The sequence below is a fragment of the Schistocerca serialis genome, chromosome 4 (genome assembly GCF_023864345.2).
Source record: "Schistocerca serialis cubense isolate TAMUIC-IGC-003099 chromosome 4, iqSchSeri2.2, whole genome shotgun sequence".
NCBI lineage: Eukaryota > Metazoa > Arthropoda > Insecta > Orthoptera > Acrididae > Schistocerca > Schistocerca serialis.
The window spans coordinates 589,800,681-589,822,446 of NC_064641.1; the positions used below are offsets into that span (position 1 = coordinate 589,800,681).

Sequence of the window (21,766 nt, forward strand, 5' to 3'; positions counted from 1 at the left end):
TCCCAGGAAGGGGAAACTTTATTGGCACATTCCTGGGGTCAGATACATCACATAATCACACTGACAGAACCACAGGCACATAGACACAGGCAACAGAGCATGCACAATGTCGGCACTAGTACAGTGTATATCCACCTTTCGCAGCAATGCAGGCTGCTATTCTCCCATGGAGACGATCGTAGAGATGCTGGATGTAGTCCTGTGGAACGGCTTGCCATGCCATTTCCACCTGGCGCCTCAGTTGGACCAGCGTTCGTGCTGGACGTGCAGACCGCGTGAGACGACGCTTCATCCAGTCCCAAACATGCTCAATGGGGGACAGATCCGGAGATCTTGCTGGCCAGGGTAGTTGACTTACACCTTCTAGAGCACGTTGGGTGGCACGGGATACATGCGGACGTGCATTGTCCTGTTGGAACAGCAAGTTCCCTTGCCGGTCTAGGAATGGTAGAACGATGGGTTCGATGACGGTTTGGATGTACCGTGCACTATTCAGTGTCCCCTCGACGATCACCAGTGGTGTACGGCCAGTGTAGGAGATCGCTCCCCACACCATGATGCCGGGTGTTGGCCCTGTGTGCCTCGGTCGTATGCAGTCCTGATTGTGGCGCTCACCTGCACGGCGCCAAACACGCATACGACCATCATTGGCACCAAGGCAGAAGCTACTCTCATCGCTGAAGACGACACGTCTCCATTCGTCCCTCCATTCACGCCTGTCGCGACACCACTGGAGGCGGGCTGCACGATGTTGGGGCGTGAGCGGAAGACGGCCTAACGGTGTGCGGGACCGTAGCCCAGCTTCATGGAGACGGTTGCGAATGGTCCTCGCCGATACCCCAGGAGCAACAGTGTCCCTAATTTGCTGGGAAGTGGCGGTGCGGTCCCCTACGGCACTGCGTAGGATCCTACGGTCTTGGCGTGCATCCGTGCGTCGCTGCGGTCCGGTCCCAGGTCGACGGGCACGTGCACCTTCCGCCGACCACTGGCGACAACATCGATGTACTGTGGAGACCTCACGCCCCACGTGTTGAGCAATTCGGCGGTACGTCCACCCGGCCTCCCGCATGCCCACTATATGCCCTCGCTCAAAGTCCGTCAACTGCACATACGGTTCACGTCCACGCTGTCGCGGCATGCTACCAGTGTTAAAGAGTGCGATGGAGCTCCGTATGCCACGGCAAACTGGCTGACACTGACGGCGGCGGTGCACAAATGCTGCGCAGCTAGCGCCATTCGACGGCCAACACCGCGGTTCCTGGTGTGTCCGCTGTGCCGTGCGTGTGATCATTGCTTGTACAGCCCTCTCGCAGTGTCCGGAGCAAGTATGGTGGGTCTGACACACCGGTGTCAATGTGTTCTTTTTTCCATTTCCAGGAGTGTATTATGGAGATAACGGTGTGCACAGAGCCTTATAGGCAATATTTTTTCTTGATCATGAGATTGAAATAGGGACGAAAACTGATAATACAGATACGATATTCTCTCCCCCATGCGTAGTACAGTAGTTGTAGATGTAGGCTGTTTCTGGATGGGACAGCTGTCTATAAGACGATAACAGTACCAAAAGACAGTAGCGAATTTAAGGAAAACCTGTGAAAGATCTGTGATCGGTACAAGGTTTGGGGTTGACCTCTAATTTAAGTAAATATGGGAGAGTACACACAAAAAGTCCTAGACAAGTTGGAGCTTGCTCAAAACCAGACTGTGCACTCCTCCACACAATGTCTATTGATGTGAATGGTACACAGCCCATTAATCTGGAAAATCATTAAACTGAAAAATTGCAGATACCTTAAGAAGTTGTGTTGACAGTAAACACTTGGCTGAGGGGATGGCAGACAAGTCAGAGGTTGCTCGTGACCAAGTGACCTTTGCTGAGAGACAGTGAGTTATGCTACAAAGCAAACTTCTTGGAAATTCATTAAAGTGAAAACATGTAACCATCAGAGTAATATGTTGTCACTTGAGAACTCTGTCTAGTAGGGTGATCAACTAGAGTGACATTCTACACAATAGTTTTCTGTAAATTCAGCTCTGGTATGACATTCCCATGACACATATTTATGTGACGTAAGCAGACATTGGGTAGGCGTGATCTTACCTGCTGTAAGGAGTGGCAGTGCTAGCTCGAGGGTTGTGAGCCATGGATTGGTTTTCTTGTCATGTGGAGACTCAGGCAAGTGGGAGGGGAGTAGAGCAAGGCACTGTGTTCGGCGCAGCCCTCAAGTGCATACCTCCCCAATTCCAGTTCCATCCTTCCCACTATGCTGGATGATACAATGCAACAATAAAACATCCTGTTTTGAAAACATAAAACGGGTGATAGTATATTGAACTTTTTGAATTTCATTCCATTTAAAACTAGGAATTACTGTTTAAGACTGGCATCAGTATAATTTAGCATGTTCTTCACATTACATTGGTAGATACATATTTCATGTTTGGTGGTTGGCATTGTAGACCCTTGTTTTAGAATATAAAACTAATGGATTATCTGTCACCCATGCAGGCTGCTCTTATTCCCCCAATCAATAGAATAATGTGTGATTGAATTTCTCACCACAAGGGTAATAAATTACAGCAATTAAATAGAAAGAGACATGGGTAAACGTGACAAATCATAGATTTAGTATAATTTCCAGTGTAGCTAAGCTAATAAATTACACTATCCAAAAAATCTGGACCTTAAACTTCGGCTCTATTTATCCATCTTGGTAGATCAACTGGCCTATGTGTAGATAAACCAGGCAATGATAAGTTTCCTAACCAGTAGGATAACGCACCGGGGCATTCCCCATAATATTTAATTCACTCAGTTTTCATAGACCCATCGGGGAGGGGGAGAGGAAGGAGGGGTGACAAGAAGGTGGGGAGGGGAAAGGCAACAGTATAGAGTGTGCCAGTTCTTTCAATGTCCCATTATTTATATCGAATCTGCTCTGTAACTTCCACCTGTTATGTGTCTTGGAACTGCTCTTGTCTTCGAAAGTTCGTGGAAGTTACTACTGTTGGAATTCAGATACTGTCTTACACAGTTTACATAACACTGTATAAAACAGTCAGTTGCATATTGATAAGCTCTAAATATAAACTAACGTCGCTGGAAGGAAGTCAATGAAGGAAGATGTCACATATTTTTTAACTGTGTACGTTACTTGGTCGAGTGATGAATATCGTTCTTATACTGTTAGAAAGTCATACAATTCCTCCATAGGAAACTGCTCCCTGACATCTGCCATAATTTGTCAGACTAATACTTACATGTAAGCGTAGATTTCCGCGGCCATTGTCACAGTCAATAAAATTCTTCTAGGTGTGTGACCGCATTGTCAGTGTGTAAAATTCTCCGACGTTTTGGCAACTGTTGCAAATGGCCTTCCTCATAGTGTTTTTGCTAACTGTCGAATGGGAAAAATTTTGTTCTTATATACTGGCAGAAGAGGTTTTTATCGTAATCTGATAGGGTACTGAGGAGGAGGATGGCGCACTTGACCCAGCACTAGACAGCATGTAAACAATGTTACGTCACAACTGCGACACGCTTCTCATTCAGATATTTCCACCAGTGGTATGCAATTAAACAAACAACAATCAAGAGCGACTACTTCCACCAGGGACAAGAAATAATGTAAACACCAATAAAGGATGTCTAACACTGATCCTCAGTATCCTATCTGCACGCGAAACAACCTCTTCCGCCTGTATGTAAGAACTACAGATTTTTTTCATCCTGAGGAAGGTCAGCTGGAACAGTAGCCGAAACGTCGAAGAATTGACAATGCGGTCACATACCCAGAAGAATTTTATTGACTAATACTTATATGCTTGGGAGATCCGACGTGTCCATAGACAGAAGCTTCCGAGAGTCATTTTTAATTTTTCAACGAATATATTACAGATAGAGACCATCACCACTAATACCTTGCTCTCACTTGGGTTAAAATGTTTCAACGCTAGCCTCTCTCTCATATCAAGGAATGTGCCCTGAAGTCTCCTAGCTTTCGTAAGCTTTTCCCAGTCACACAGCCATTCTTTTGTCTTCCAGGGTTTTAGGCTGCATTTGTTTCATTATTCTGCAAATCGTAGTTTCGAAGACACTGTTTCTATCTCCATGCTCAAGTATGCTCCATCCTAATTGCCTTGTTTTCACGTCACGCTACCTTCGTTATAGGTAGATGCCCCTAGCCAGCTCAGTCATGTTCAAGTCACACTGGCTGTTTAATTTGTTGGTAAAACGTATAAGGTACTCAAAAGTGATGTCATCAGCTCCCTTACTAAGCTAATTGGAGACGAAAGCGACTAAAATACACTCAGGAACATTTAAAATAGCGCACGCAGAGGGAAGAAAGTACAAACACGAAACTTCACAAATAATTACAGTGAGATCCGATATGCAAATGATCCAAGTGTAGCACGTATGCGTAGGCCCACAGACCCTGCACTGGCGCTGCAGTCTCGCGGAGGAGACCCTACATAAACAGTGCATAGTGGACGGGACATACAAGTGACGGTCACATCAAGACTAGAGGAGGATATTAGCAGGCGCAGAGTGCCAGGTGGATTTGTTAGACGAAATTTATCACAGTTAAGCCAGTTTCAGAAGAACCTAATCATTGGCACGAGAACCGGAGGCTGGTTACACGCCGTGTGGCTCGCCAGGTCGATTGTTCGTAATATTCCCTCCGACGATGTTGGGAGCAATGGACACGAGATGACGCCCAATGCGACGTACCGCGTCTTTAGCGGCCAGGAAGATGACGAGGCGAGATGATCGAAGGATCGTGCACCAGGTGACTAGGGATTCTGCAGTGACTCGCTCCACGATACATGGAGGGATATGAGTGGCAGTTGTTCCACAGGCGATTTCCAGGCGCCTTGCAGATGCGAATTTGCAATACAGACACCCTTGTCGTGCACAGCATCTAACACCGAGACATGGGCGACTCCGTCTACCGTGATGCCAACACGGAATGATATGGACTGCCAAAGGCTGGCAAAACGTGGTGTTTACTGATGTATCCCGATCCATTTTGGGGTTGGTTAAATGTAAATGTCGTGTAACTAGGGCCTCCCGTCGGGTAGACCGTTTGCCGGGTGCAAGTCTTTCGATTTGACGCCACTTCGGCGACTTGCTCGTCGATGGGGATTGAAACGATGATGATGAGGACAGCACAACACCCAGTCCCTGAGCGGAGAAAATCTCCGCCCCAGCCGGGAATCGAACCCGGGCCCTTGGGATTGACATTCTGTCGCGCTGACCACTCAGCTACCGGGGGCGGACTAGGTTTTGATGATACTTAGACACAGGTGTGGAGGCAGTCTGGTGAACACCACCCACGCCTCCGGGTGCAACACCGTCCGCACAGTCTGTGTAATTGTCTGGGGTGCTATAGGCTAAGACAGCTGGTCCCCTCTAATTGTGGTACGAGAACGTTAATGGGCCAGCTTTATGTTGATGACGTTCTTCAACCCCACGTATAGCCTATCAGGAGCAATTTCCCTGTATAGCCTATCAGGAGCAATTTCCCAGCAAGATAAAGCTCGATCGCATGGAGCTCGACTTGCTCAAGATTTCCCACGTTATGTTCCGACTATTCCGTGGCCGGCCTGCACCCTGGAGTTGTACCCTACGGAGCATGTGTGTGACAACCTGGAACACCAAATAACGCCTTGTCGCTCTGTGGGTGCTTAAGATTTGTGAGCCAGTTTGCCTCAGGACAACATCAGACGTCGAATCAACTTGTTGCCGGACCGTGCTGTGGCATGTATTGCAGCAAAGATTGACCCAAGGCATTGTTTAAAACCGAGCGAGGTGGCGCAGTGGTTAGACACTGGACTCGCATTCGGGAGGACGACGGTTCAATCCCGCGTCCGTCCATCCTGATTTAGATTTTCCATGATTTCCCTAAATTGCTCCAGGCAAATGCCGGGATGGTTCCTTTGAAAGGGCACGGCCGACTTCCTTCCCCATCCTTCCCTAATCCGATGAGACCGATGACCTCGCAGTCTGGTCTCCTTCCCCACAAAACCCAGCCCAACTCATTGTTTAAAACCTAACTAACCTAAGGACATCACACACATCCATGCCCGAGGCAGGATTTGAACCTGCGACCGTAGCGGTCGCGCGGTTCCAGACTGAAGCGCCTAGAACCGCTCGGCCACTCCGGCCGGCTTTGTTGCACTCGGACGGTCAATAGAGGGACGGCTAATGCTGTTTGTGGATGACGCTGGGCCTGTCCTCCGATGATGTCCCTCGTGTGCTCAAATTGGCACAAATCTTGTGATCAAGGTAACATGTCGACACTGTCTAGAGCAGTTGGGTTACAACAGCGGTATGCGGGCGCGCGCTATCCACTTGCAAAACACACCCTGGAATGCAGTTCATGAATGGCAACACAATGGGTCGAGTTACCAGAAAAACGTACAGATTTGCAGTAAGAGTTCGTGGGATAACCACAAGAGTGTACGTGCAGCCATACGAAATCGCACCTCAGAACATAACTCCAAGTGTAAATCCAGCGTGTCCAGTAAGCAGCCCGGTTCGTTGCAGGCCCTAACTGGTCTCTTTCTAACCAACACAAGATCATCATTGACACCGAGGCAGAACGATATTTCGTCAGAAAACAACAGACTTCCACCCTGCCTTTCGTTGAGCTTTCGCTTGACACCAGTGAAGTCGCAAATGGCGGTGGATTGGGATGAGTGAAATTCAGGTCACAAGGTGTATGGCTCGGAGCTGCCCTCGCATTCGCCGATTTGTAACCTTCGAGGGGGCACTGTTGTGCCAACTACTGCACAAGTTGCAGCTGCAGATGCATTACGATGCACCAGACTCATTCGCCGAAAACGGTGGTCTTCCCCGTCGGAGCCCGGTCTTCTTATGGCCGTACGTTCTCTCGACCACCGCTGCCAGCAGTTGTGTACAGTGGCTATATTCCTGTCACCTCTTTGTGCAACAGCGCAGAAGGAATATTCAGCTTTTCGTAGCCCTATTACAGGACCTCGATGAAACTCAGTGAGGTGTTGATAATTGCTGAAAGGTGTTCTTGACTAACGTTAACTCATCACGTCCGTTGCCAAAAGTAACTAACGCTCATCACCGTTACAGGGTGTATTTAAAGAAAACTTGATTTGCATCCTCGCAGTGGCGCTACTAGCGCCATTCTTATGCGACTGGCACGAAATTGGAATTGATATCTTTCAAAATGGTTCGAATGGTTCCGAGCACTTTGGGACTTAATTTCTGAGGTCATCAGTGCCCTAGAACTTAGAAGTACTTAAACGTAAGTAACCTAAGGACATCGCTCACATCCATGCCCGAGGCAAGATTCGAACCTGCGACCGTAGTGGCTGCGCGGTTCCCGACTGTAGCGCCTAGAACCGCTCGGCCACCCCGGCCGGCAGATATCTTTGAGATGAAGAAACACGCTACCAACTGAAACATCCTGGCAGATTAAAACTGTGTGCCGGACCGAGACTCGAACTCGGGACCTTTGCCTTTCGCGGGCAAGTGCTCTACCAACTGAGCTATCCAAGCACGACTCACGCCCCGTCCTCAGAGCTGTACTTCTGCCAGCATCTCGTCTCCTACCTTCCAAACTTTACAGAAGCTCTCCTGCGAACCTAGCAGAAATAGCACTCCTGAAAGAAAGGATATTGCGGAGACATGGCTTCGCCACAGCCTGGGGGATGTTTCCAGAATGGAGGAGAGCTTCTGTAAAGTTTGGAAGGTAGGAGACGAAGTACTGGCAGAAGTAAAGCTGTGAGGACGGGGCGTGAGTCGTGCTGGGGTAGCTCAGTTAGTAGAGCACTTGCCCGCGAAAGGCAAAGGTCCCGAGTTCGAGTCTCGGTCCGGTACACAGTTTTAATCTACCAGGAAGTTTCATATCAGCGCACACTCCGCTGCAGAGTGAAAATCTCATTCTGGACCTTACCAACTTTCCTTTATGTCGCACAACTGATTTTTGGAGTTGTGATTTTCTTTCCTTCAGTGTATCAGCATAACAGTCAATGATGATAGCACAGCTCTGTCGAAACCGGTCACACCTTACATTGCTTTTTACCGATCTTGGTTTGTGTAACAATCCTTTAGCACTGTCCTAGTAAATTCCATCCTTCAGCATGAGTAAATCTATCCGATCCTGCCACTTTAAATCGCTCCAGATAAATACATTGAAATACTTGACAGTCATTACGTATCAAAGCGTATGTAGTCAAAGGGTATTGAGTCATTATGTATATTTATGCGCATGTGGTAGCATTTATTTGAGTACAGACCCACCTGCTCGTCTTTGCACCGGGTGCTGCTACTTTTCATGCATATCGCAACAGTTTTCCAGCGTCGGAATCCGCCTGTATGCAGCAGCAGGTGGCGCTGTGTGCGTGCGATCGGCACAGGTCGGTTCTGGTTTTTGCCTGGAGGCTGTCACGCAGCATAATTACGCCGTCCGTGACTTTAATTGAGTCACCGGCGGGGCTCGCCCGCGGCGGCATCTCCGGCACGGGGGCGAAATTACACGGCATTAGCTTGTTGCTCCCAGGTCGTGTGTGGACGGGCGGCGCCGGCCCGCGACCTGCGACGTCGTAATTACCTGCTGTCGTTCTGCCCGCGCTGCGCCCGCGCCCGGAACAAAAGGAGACGCGGTCTGTGCTCCGGCTCCTTTTGTCTCCGCAGCCGTTCTCCCCGGGGCGCCTGCACTTGTTATCTGCTCTGACGTTCGCCGGAATGATGGGGATTGAGGGCTTACGTACGCCGCGGGGGCGACCTGCTCTGAGGGTCCCGTACTGCGTGTTACGACGGGGGAAAATATCCGCTTTCCTCAGAAAGAGTAGGCTCGCAGCGCTGGAAAACCGATAGAAAGAAATTATGCGCGAGTCCCTAGCGAGGCAGACGGAGTACAGTCGACACTACTGCCCCTAGGCTCCACGACATAAAGACGTATCCACCTGCTGTAGCCGGCCGGAGTGGCCGAGCGGTTAAAGGCGCTACAGTCTGGAACCGCCCGACCGGTACGGCCGCAGGTTCGAATCCTGCCTCGGGCATGGATGTGTGTGATGTCCTTAGGTTAGTTAGGTTTAAGTAGTTCTAAGTTCTAGGGGACTTATGACCACAGCAGTTGAGTCCCATAGTGCTCAGAGCCATTTGAACCACCTGCTGTACTCTTTCCTAGCAATCTGTGAAAGTGCATACAGTGTACAGATACACTGCAGGAAAGCAAATTAGTGCACCCTTCTTGAGGTTTCCAATTCGCTCGAAATTTACTGTTGCAATAGTGTAAGTGGAGTACATGAAGTGATTATCTTTACAGTTCAATAGCACAAGAGGTTCAGATCACTGATGAAACGCCCATATTAGTATGTGGTGTAGCGTCCGTGGGTGGCAATGCTGCTGCTGACTCTGGCATCCAGTCGATTGCACAGATGGAGAATAATGTCCCAGGATACGTTATGCCACGCCTGCTCGATCTGTTCAGTACTTCTGTAAGAGTTGTTGGTTGACGATTCGCACGAGTCACTTCTCGTCCCATCATACGAAGGCCGTTTGAAAAGTCCGTGCAGAGTCCGAGAGATGGCACCACCGGCGCGTATCGAGGTCATGTTTAGTTTGTAGCATCTTTGGAAAGAACACAAACCAAGTTTCAGCCATATTGGTCTATTTCTTTGTGTTTGGCATTCGTGTGAATCAAGGAAGTCGAGTGATTGTCAAAGAATGGACGAAAAAGAATTTCGTGTGGTGATGAAACATTACTTTAAGACAGGTAAAACGCCTCAGAAGACTAAAGAGAAGCTTGATAGTGCCGCGCGGGATTAGCCGAGCGGTTTGAGGCGCTGCAGTCAGGGACTGTGTGGTTGGTCCCAGCGGAGGTTCGAGTCCTCCCTCGGGCATGGGTGTGTGTGTTTGTCCTTAGGATAATTTAGGTAAAGTAGTGTGTAAGCTTAGGGATTGATGACCTTAGCAGTTAAGTCCCACAAGATTTCACACACATTAGATTTTTTAGAAGCTTGATAAACATTACGGTGACTCTGCACCTTTGATTAGAACAGTTTATAAGTGGTTTCAAAATTTTCGGAGTGGCCATATGGGCACAAGTGATGCTGAACGTTCTGGACGCCCTGTTGAGGTTGCGACTCCAGAAAGCATTGATAAAATACATGATATGGTGATGGATGTCAGAAGAGTTAAGGTGCGTGAGATTGCTAGTGCCGTGGGCATCTCTAATGAACGGGTATATAATATTTTGCATAAACATTTGGACATGAGAAAGCTATCCGCAAAATGGGTTCGGCGATTGCTCACGCTTGACCAAAAACGGAATAGTGTGAAGTGTTGCAAGGATGGTTTGCAGCTCTTCAGGAAGAATCCGTAGAACTTTAAGCGTCGTTTCGTCACTGTGGATGAAACATGGATACATAAGTATACTCCTGAGAGCAAACAACAATCTACAAAATGGGTTACCAAGGGAGAATCTGCACCAAAAAAGGCGAAGACCATTCCTTCGGCCTGAAAGCTTATGGCGACTGTCTTTTGGTATTCGCAAGGGATAATCCCCATTGACTATCTGGAAAAGGGTAAAACTATTACAGGTGCATGTTATTCATCGTTATTGGACCGTTTGAAAACCGAGCTGTAAGAAAAACGCCGGCGATTGGACCGCAAAAAAGTTCTTTTCCATCACGACAGTTCATCAGCACACACCTCAGCAGTTGTGGTCGCAACATTAATGGAAACAGGATTCCAATACATTTCAAGTCTCCCCTATTCTCTGGACTACTATTTGTTCCCCAATTTGAAGAAATGGCTGGCGGGACAAAGATTTTATTCAAATGAGGAGGTGATTGCAGCAACTAATAGCTATTTTGCAGACTTGGACAATTTCTATTATTCGGAAAGGCTCAACAAATTAGAATAGCGTTGGACGAAGTGTATTAGTCTAAAAGGAGACCATGTCGAAAAATAAAAAAAGATTCACCCCAAAAACGTAAGTGGTTTTTATTTTTGCACGGACTTTTCTAACGCCCCTCGTATATCACACATGTTCGATTGAAGACAAGTCCGGGGACTGAGCTGGTTAGGGAAGTTGCTGCACGTCATGTAGGGCACGTTGTGTTTCATGGGCAGCGTGTGGGCAAGCATTATCGTGTTGGAACTACAAATCACCTTCGTGTTGCGAGAATGGCGTAAAACAGGTCTACCAACATTCTGCACCTATAGAGCGCTGGTTAGCGTCCCCTCCAGAAACACCAAAGGTGAACGAGTGTTGTGCTTATTGTACCCCAGACCATAAGGCTTGGGTTGGGGCCACTGTGTCTTGGACGAATGCACTCTACGAGACAGTGCTCACCTAGCATATGTCATAAGCGCAAACGATCATTACTTGCGTGCAGTCATGCTTTCATCGCTGAAGACCACGGCGCGCAATTTCACCTTCCAAATGGTTCTGTGGCGGCACCAATCGAGCCGTGGACGTCGATGCTGTGGCGTGGGTGGAAGATGGGTTAGAGTTGTGCGGGCCCGTAGTCCCACTGGTAATAACCAGTTCGCAACAGTTCGTGTTGACGCGTCTGGACTCACTAGCCCTCTTATTTGTGCTGTGGTAGCTGTACGTTCTGCGACAGCTGCCCTTACAATAATACGATCCTGGCGGGCATTTGGTCTGTGCTGCGTGGAACCTCGTCTACAGGTGGCAGAATGTTCTCACGATCTCTGATACCAGCACTGTTGCACAACTGACGCAGTACGTTCAACTTGTGTGGCAATTCTCCGAAAGGACCAACCAGCAATTTCACACGTTTCATACTCGTTCAATTGGCTATAGGAAACACCGAGTGCGTCTCCGTGGCGTGGTTCAAAAATGGTTCAAATGGCTCTGAGCACTATGGGACTCAACTTCAAATGGTTCAAATGGCTCTGAGCACTATGTGACTTAACATCTGTGGTCATCAGTCCCCTAGAACTTAGAACTACTTAAACCTAACTACCCTAAGGACATCACACACATCCATGCCCGAGGCAGGATTCGAACCTGCAACCGTAGCAGTCGCGCGGTTCCGGACTGAGCGCCTAGAACCGCGAGACCACCGCGCCCGGCCGGGGACTCAACTTCTGAGGTCATTAGTCCCCTAGAACTTAGAGATAGTTAAACCTAACGAACCTAAGGACATTACACACGTCAATGCCCGAGGCAGGACTTGAACCTGCGACCGCAGCGGTCTCACGGTTCCAGACTGCAGCGCCCGGAACCGCACTGCCACTTCGGCCGGCTCGTGGCATGGTTGCATACTTGCTTCATACATCTGCTCCACACTGAGCCTTCTGACTGTGAACATTCATTATTAAAGCATAGATACAGATGGCGCTCTGGTAGCTACGTCACTACGCTATCTGTTGACGGAAGACGTTGAAAACATTGTCAGTACATCTACTGTCCCACAGGTGGCACATGCCGTCATCGGATCAGTATCGACGTCGTCTTTTCAGGTGTACTAATTTTTTTCAAAAAATGGTTCAAATGGCGCTAAGCAGTATGAGGTCATCCATCCCCTAGACTCAGCATTACGTAAACCTACCTAACCTAAGGACATCACATATATCTATGCCCGAGGCATGATTCGTACCTGCGACCGTACCAGCAGCGCGGTTCCGGACTGAAGCGCCTAGAAGCGCTCGGCCACAGCGGCCGGCTATTTTTTCCGGCAGTGTATTTACACCACATTTTACCAGAACGCGTTTTGTAACAAGGTACGAAGGCTGCAACGAGCTTACCAACTGTTGTGTCCTCTATTTTAGGTGACGATGAATCGAATGTAGTTCGTGTTTTAAGATACTGTATAATGTCTGACCTTCTACACAGTTTATTTGGTAAAAATTTTTAACGTGTTTCCAGACTAATTAATTCATCCTTCGTTTACCATTGATGAACCAGTTCCAGTTCCTTGTTTCATTATTATAGAGATTTTATATATGTAGTCTGTGTATTTTAACAACAGATCTTGCAAAATGTGTTTTGTCTAAGGTATTTTGCTCTTCTGAGTGAAAGTGTGAGTGAGAGTAGAGCACGGTGTCTGAGATTTACATTTCCTATTTTCCCTTGGGATACGTATTTTGGAATACGCTAAGCAGTACTGAAAATAGTGGATCAAGCCGGGGCCATCGGAAGCAAGTGAAGTTTATTACACGTAGTAACACAGATGACAGATTCATTTGATCCCACATTCAAGACATCTAACCAAATACATTGAGTACAAGTAGACAAATACAGTGCAAAGTAAATAATGCCGCCGGCCGGAGTGGCCGTGGGGTTCTAGGCGCTACAGTCTGGAGCCGAGCGACCGCTACGGTCGCAGGTTCGAATCCTGCCTCGGGCATGGATGTGTGTGATGTCCTTAGGTTTAATTAGTTCTAAGTTCTAGGCGACTGATAACCTCAGAAGTTAAGTCCCATAGTGCTCAGAGCCATTTGAACTACAAATTGACATCCAGCACCTGTACGACACAATCCGTGCACATTTGCATGCTTATATTCAAAATACTGACGGTTACGCGGGTGATTAATGTACCAGAATTTCACATTTGCAATGGCTTATCCCGCCCTTATACTAATCTGTGATCTTGCAATGTTAATCCCTAAAATATGTTACCTAGACAAACGTATTTCCGAAATTTCATTTCTCTACAGTAATTAATTTTTGGTGTTGCAATTTTTTCCGTCAGTGTATGTTGTAAAAATTCAAAAGCATGAGATTCGATGATGACAGCATAGCTCTGTAGAAACCTCTCATCCAATAAAATATTTTTATAACAGTCTTGGCTTGTGAAGTTTCCTTCAGCTACCCAACAACCCTAAAGGACATCACTTAAAAACCCTTGTTCGGCTAGTTCTTGAGTATTGCTCATTGGTCTGGAACACTTACCAATTTAGATTGATGAAAGAGACAAAGAATTCATGGACGAGCTACTTCTAAATGTGCTTTAAATGTGAAAAAAGTTATTTAGTGCACATGATCAGGAAAAATAATTGTGTAATGTTCGAACGCAGTGTCGGTGGTGGTCTGCTTGACGCCGTCACGCCAATTAGCTGTCTAGGCGTAATGTTGCAGACCGACACGAGAAGGAAGCACAATGTGAGAGGTCCGTTGTACGGAACGCCAATAGTCGACTCCAATTTATTGGGAAAATTCTAAGAGGGTGTAATTCATTTTTAAAGGGCACCAGTACAAAAGAATTATCTGATCCGTTCTTGACTACTGTTCGAGTTTTTGGGACCCTCACCAGGTCGGAGGAAAGGAAGACAAGTTTTGCTGTATACTGCTAGATCGATTATCGGTACGTTAGGTCAACACGCGAGCGTTACGGAAATGCGCTGTCTACTCAAATGGCAATACCTGGAGGGACGAAACTGTTTTGGGTAACAATTAACTTGGTATGTGGGGCAGCCGCATCTATGATAATACATTTGTTTTGATGGAAACCGCCACAGCTGTGTCAAAATGATTTATCAATAACGACTAGTTTGGTGGCATTATAGTTACGTCTTTAGGTAACAAACTGTTGAGCTATGTATTGGAAGGAAAATTAGAGAACCAGCATTCCTTACACATAAATATAATTATACAGGCTACTGCTCTTACTGTGACTCTTACTGTGACTAAGTTTAAACGTCGAATAATTAAGTCTTTGCAATCAGTCACAAAATTCTGATAATTATTTATTACGACATATTTATGAAGATCTTCTCCATCATCAAATGACAATTTACATTCTTAGAACTCGGAAAGTAAAATATGCCAGAATTCTATAAATAATTGAAATTTTCTTTTTAATTAAAACAGATTTTGGCCAGTTAGCTAAATAACATGCTTTTTAGAACTGTTGTTACTTACAAGTAGTCAAATAAGAGATTCAAGGGTGGCTGTTTGCCTGTAAGTGTTGTACACCGACTGGTAACTTAATAGGCAGGAAAATATTACTGAAATTACTGTTTCTAATGAAACTGTTAATGTCGCGGATATCTCTACCCTAATACTGGCAGCATCCTGCTAGTGTTGCCTCTGGTCCCGGGGGAGGTTCGAGTCCTCCCTCGGGCATGGGTGTGTGTGTTTGTCCTTAGGATAATTTAGGTTAAGTAATGTGTAAGCTTATGGACTCATGACGTTAGCAGTTAAGCCCCATAAGATTTCACACACATTTGAACATTTCAACAAGTGTTGCCTCTCAGAACCTCTCCAACAAACACCACTGTGTACTTTGAAATGCTACCTTCAGATGTGTCGGCGGGGAAACGCCTCGACTCCTAAGCTCCAGGACGTTGTTTCATAACCGTCGTAAAATTACGGTTTAGCGTCTCATTCCCAACAAGGTCATTAGTGACGGATCGTAAGTTCGGTTTAGGAAAGGTTGGGGAAGGAAATAGACCATGTGCCCTTTTGAATTCCACGGATAAACTAAATCTGTATAATGGGACGGATATTTAAACCATGGTTCTCTCAAGTCTGATCCGTCTTAACCACTGAGCCAACTCGCTAGGATTACAGCTGTCAAAATACTGATGACTGATAGAATATGGATGACGGTAATGAGTTCGTCAAGATTGAAGTGATGGTGTTTGTGCTTTGACAGCAGTGAGAGGAGAGGAAATGTGCAACTCGGTGCTGGTAAATTGTCAGATATTCTTGAATGTTGATGCTATCTTCCTCTAAGAGGGCGTGCCGCAAAGTAATGCCTCCGAATTTTTTATGTGAAAACTGCTAAAGTTTTTGAAATAAAACAAATTTAATTAACATTATACAGTTACGGCAGTTCGCCGCTTTACCTCCGAGGATGTCTCCCGCAGTCGGAGACGAAACGTCAGGAGAGAGTTTTATACTTCGACCACGGCCTATCAGCCCGGAAGTTTTAAGTGAAGACAATACCGGCCGTGAAAGCTTACATTGTATAATTGTACATCTTTATTTTTCATTTCTACACAGTTATGCGACAGCTACATTTCTCCCAACGAGTGACCAGTTGGTTGATTAAGTTTTCGATGAATATCAGGCTGATCGTCTTCTGGCGAAATGTTGGAACATGCAGGAGGAAGTGGCCCTAATTATACGTAAGGTATGCCTGCCCCTTCCCTTAGTTCAAGTCCCAGGAGTCCAGCGTGGGGGTTAATTGATCTAATATTATTCAGCTCCAATTTCTTCGCCTGGCCTCCTGACAGTCTTCCAGAATTGCTGAACAGTTTTCACCCGCACACCGTTTCTCTATCTCGCTATGGGCAATTGAGATTCAGTCCCTTCCGTTCACAGCTGTGTGCTGTCGGTATGCTTTTATCACGTAGCAGGAACTGTGCACCCTTGCAAACTAACCGGCCGCAAACCTACATACTTTACTCCATAAGCACTGTGGAGAGGTCTGTGATGTAATGGGGAATCTTTGGTTTAAACGACTGCCAAAGAGCTTAGCCTTTCAATGTTTGTATGGACTGATGACCGGCTACATAATTATGGGTTAAATTTCGTTTGCTAACAAAATTCCAGATAACTTCTTCTGGAAGGTCCACCAGTGCGCTAATTCGAGTTAACAAACACGGGTACAAAGGCAGGACGTAGGGATACTGAGATCCACCACACGATCTTGGCCCGCCAAAGCGACCAACCATTTGTGCTCTTCACAGGCGTCATCAACACCCAATTTACTGCGGGGGGTGGGGGGGGGGCGGGGGGGGGGGGGCGCCTCAGTAGATAGGGTATAGATCACAAGTAGCTTTAAATGGGAGATACCATTGAAAAATTGAAAAAAAGTACCTAAAACAGTTTATGGAGCATTCTGGCTGCCTGAACCCATATATTTCATTGTCACATAAAACTCCTAGAGCGTGCCAATTTAAACCTGGATTAAAACGTATTTTGCGATTACTGAGTATTACAGTAACAGAGAAAGACCTGTACATTTTTAAAAACTTTATTAGTTTAATTATTAAAAACTGTTTAAGAAAATGAAAATAATTTGCCAGGAAAAACAATATATTCCGTGGTTCAAAGTACAGGCCCATGCTTTTAAAATTGGGAGAACGTTGGAAAACTATTACTTTATAAGAATACCCTCCAAAAATTCACATTGTGTAGTTTCATTTTACTGAGAAACTTGGGCAAGGCCACGATCGGTAAACTGCTAATTTATTGTAAAATTTTTTGAAGGGAAGAAACAAGGAACGTAATAGGCTATATGCTTTAATTATATGTTTAAAACTGGGTGTTCTACTACACTGTAGTGGTAAAACTGAGTAAATTGGAATATAATTTGTAATAAATTTTTACTTACCGTCATTCATTTGCCTATTAAAAAAAGGACTGTGTTGATGAATTGCCTTGAACTCTCTTCATAGGTATCCCTCTTGACAAATCCACTGACAATAGCTTTATTAAGTTCCATTGTTAGCCGTCTGCCTCCTACTCACCCCTCTTCCAAGCAGATTTGTGCTTATCTGCCTCAGTCTTTCATCCCTATAAGCCAAACCAACACAGTTCATTAAAACTTACGATATTGTCCTTTTAGTGAATAATGTAAGTGGATTTGATTTAATGGCACGTTTAGTAAATCCTGCACACCATTGTTTCTTACTGCACAAGGGGTTTTAGTACACGTAATTAGTTTAGCTTGGATATTTCCGTTCAACGGTGTCAGTTTTTGTCAAATAAGACTCAAAAAATTGAAATTGGTTTTCATTTTTATTTTTTTATTTATTTATTTTTGGGGGGGAGGGGGGAGTGGACATGTTCCCCTTGTACCCCAGGCGGTGACGCCCATGGTGCTCTTTACGTACAAAATGCTCCACACAGTTTACTTTGGACCACGCTTGTTCAGCGGTGCCCTGTATTCCACTTCGTCGGTATGAAGTGAAGTGACGATGTGGTTTTGTAACGTCCAGGCGCGGCATTGATGCTTCGGTTAGCAAAGCTCGTGCAGCGCTGAGTCAGCGGCGCTGCATGCTCAATAGCTGCGCAATGAACTGCACGCTTGCCTTCAGCGCTGCGTCAGTTGCCTTCTTGTAATGCTACGCCAGTGTAGCGTGTGCATCGTGGGCGAAAATTCAGCAAAGGCAGGTCGCATATTGCGACACAGGCCAGTAACCGACGTCCGGAACCCAAAGCGACACACTGCGGCATCAAAGTAACTGTTGACAAATTTTCTTCCACAATAAATTCACGGCAGGCCACTTTAGTAATTCAGGTAATCCCTTAGCAGCTTGTATCCAGTGCAGTTCATTGTTCCGGTCTTCCTGATAGGAAAGGCGTTAATCCCATCCTGCCCAACATGACTTAAAAGTACCATTCATTTTCTACAGTTATAAAACGGGATGGAGCTGAATTCATGCACCGGTATCCTGGTGGGACGCATGTGTACCCATGTACCTCTGCTGTAGCACAAGAAACTCTTTGGCTGTAATAGTCCAATATATCTGCGCTCAAATGACAGGAAAAAAAACAACAGACTGTCGTAGCGCAATGTTCCTCATTTCTTCATAAGAGTTTTCGGGCCCTGCTGATGCGATGTTTATAATTTGGTTCCCTGATGTCTTAGTTAATGTAAACTGATATTGGTAACGCAATTACTAAATAACCGATGGGATCAGATGAATATATGCTGGCGAACTCTCAAGTCCCACTTATGTTTTGCACATTCATTAAAATAACTACAGGTATTACAATGGACTACTCTGGTTTCAGTCCTTCTTCTTATTCTTCTTCTTCTTGTTCTTGTTTCGAATGGACCTGCTTGTTCAGCTGTTGGGCATTGGTCTTTGCCCAGTACTGTCGCACCTCTGTCGGTGTAACTCCGTCCTTTCTTCGGGGCTTTTCCTGAAATCCTCGGACTTCCTTCAGGGGATTCAGTTCTTCTGCTAATATCCTCTCCAAATGTTGGACCGTTTGGTGCAGCTTTTCATAGTTTAGGCAGGAAAGGGTTATCAAGGGGACCACACGGCAATCGGATTTTGTACTTGAATCTCAGGATTCAAATGTTATCCCCCCAAATAATTCGATGCATCTCTCAAAAATTCTTGAGAAAGTCGACTTTAAGAAGCTTTCCGACCGTTTGGAGTATCCTAAAGAAAGATCGATTTTCTCGCCAGGCGGTGCGGTTGTATGGTAGAATGCTTGCTTGCCGCTAGCGGTCTTAAGTTCGATTCCCCGCTGAAACAAAATTTTTAACTAGATGTGTCTATCCTATTAGCAATTCCGCTAAGTTTAAAATACATAAAGATGGAAAAGAGGAAAAGAGTCAGTAGTGTTCGAGACTGGTAGTCGCAGTTTGGAGTCTGTTTCGGTCATTATTCTTTCTTTTTCTTTCCGTTCGGTTCGAATACTTACGTCATGGAAATATGTAATTCATCAAACATATGCTAACTAACCGATACTTATTTGCTATTTTTATGAAAAATGCACATCGTCTTATTTCTAATTACATATCCCACGCAAGAATTCAGCTTTAATTGAAAATGTGCATTCTTAATTACTGATATTTTAAGAAGAGTGAATAAATTAAAAAAACATAACACATTAAATTATTTTTCGTCTTCATGTATTTTACGCTTTATGGAACACGCACTTTTGTTTAACATTATTGCACGGCAAGGAATCGATTCTTTGCCACACTCGTCGTAGTCGAACATTTTACCAAAAAGCCGCGCTACCTGTCGAGAAAAACTGACCTAGCATTATTAGCGTGTTGGGAACGGTGATAGTTACATTGAAAAGCTTTTGCTGACTGATATTTGAGTTCTGAACTTCATGCAGAAAAAAATAAAAAACAAGAAATAAAATAAAAATACAAAAATCCGATTGCCATGTGGCCAGTTGTAAGCACTTACGTAGTGAAGTAATTCTCCAGTATCATGAATACTGTGGGTGGACCACATTTTATAGTTCAAAACTGCGTTTCCCTGGGCACAATAAATTTCTTAATGTCGTAAAACCTCGTTTAAGAGACTTTGATGTTTCAAAAACTGTGTATTACAGTGAACGTGTTGTTCTGGATGAAGATTTCCTCCCAAGGAACTTTTTTTCTACTTTTTGTATACATTTAATTTTCATTTCCTTTTATTGATTCCTCTAAAACATACGTTGAATAGAGGGAGTGATAACACTGCGCCCCTAATGTAGTTACACGTCTATCCTCATATTTTTATTGATTAAAGCGTTTCTGGTAATTATGTAACATTTCGTTAATAGTCTTCACTTACACACAAGCTTTCCTCGTTCAACACTAGCTTCTTTAGTGGAGACTTTTCTATTCTGATTGCAGATATTCGTAATGTTTGCTGTTCTAGCATCCAGTAACCGTGAAGCAGTCATCAATACGATGACTTTTTTGAACCCACCTGTGTTTTGCTACACATGGTCCTGTTGGCCATGGTATGTCGTTGCTTTCCTCTGACCTTTGAACCGACGTACCCAACTATTTATAGGGACACCTGCAGTTTAACGTGGATAACAAACGGCGGTGCAGCTCGGCATTTTTCACGTCAACGAACATCGCCAAAATGAAAAAAAGTGACACATGACACCTAAAAACCTCTAATTGTCCTGGGATCGAACCTGAGATCTTTGGATTTGTAGTGTGGCACTTAACGACTGAGCCACCGACTCGCACATAGCGTCTATCATATAGACACTTTGTTACAATTTGTTTGTAATATGGGGATTACTTCTTTCTGCGTAAGGACACAATGCAATTTCTTCTTGTGCAAATTGAATTTGTTATTGGTAAAGAGCAATTAAAGGTTCAAAGAATTACACAGTAACCGATAGTAATTACAAATTTAGAACTTTATGAAAATGTTTCAGTGATAATATACGCAACGAATCCCGTACATTCAGTGGAATATGTGAATTCTGTCAGCAAAAGGCGTTGTAAATAGAAGTTTTACTACAAGAATACCGAAAACGTAGTGTGCCATAAACGTTTCAGTTTTCATCATTCCGCGAGGGGGTCAGCGGGGTAAATTCTCGTAAAGTTTGAAATTATATGTGAAGTTTGTTGCAAGTCACTAAGTGCTCTCATTCTCAAATACTGCATTAATAAAGTCTGGGTGTTTCAGCGTCGTTTGAGAGGTGGTTCTGACCGCACAGTGGTCCTTTCCAGGCAGTGTGCCATATAAGTGATGTGTGTGCCAAGTTTGGTTGAAATCAGTCCAGTGGTACAGGAGGAGGTGTGGAACATAGATACATACTCGTATATCCATTTTTAAAAGATATATGGATAACAGTGAAAGTAACTATGTCTTTTGCGTTTCGACAGACTAAAGCGCTTGGCTAATTTCGATGAAATTGTACGGAGATGGCTTGAACCTTGAGAAAGAACACAAGTTACTTTAGCAACTAAAAAAGATAAAAATAGCGTTCCCTAATAGCGTAAAGTATGGAACAGAGCATCTTTTTAATATCAGTGAACGGAAAACAAGATAAAAATTGTTAAAATTTTTGCATAATGTACACTTTGTATAATGTATAGTTACTTCAATAGCACACTGCACAGATGCGGGCTCCAGCGCATGTCCCTACACACGCGCAGCTCGACAGTGAGGCTGCGTGTGTTCGGACAGCTGGCCGGGAAATACACATCACGAGTTATGCTTACCCGAACAGGCTCAATCGTCATAACAAAACTCCTGTTAAGCGACTGCAACTGCAAGTATCAGCTAGTATTTTTATAACGAAATTAGAATTGTATTAATACCTTCAGCTGCTGACGGGCGTTTGTATATATCAACGGGGACAGGTGA

At 45.1% G+C, this 21,766-nt stretch overlaps 1 non-coding gene across 1 annotated transcript; it reads right to left on the reverse strand.

The window, feature by feature from the left end:
* Positions 1-7,466: 7,466 nt before the first annotated feature.
* On the reverse strand, positions 7,467-7,541 carry Trnas-cga (transfer RNA serine (anticodon CGA)). The gene has a single exon. It is a non-coding gene; the product is annotated as a tRNA-Ser (tRNA).
* Positions 7,542-21,766: the final 14,225 nt, after the last annotated feature.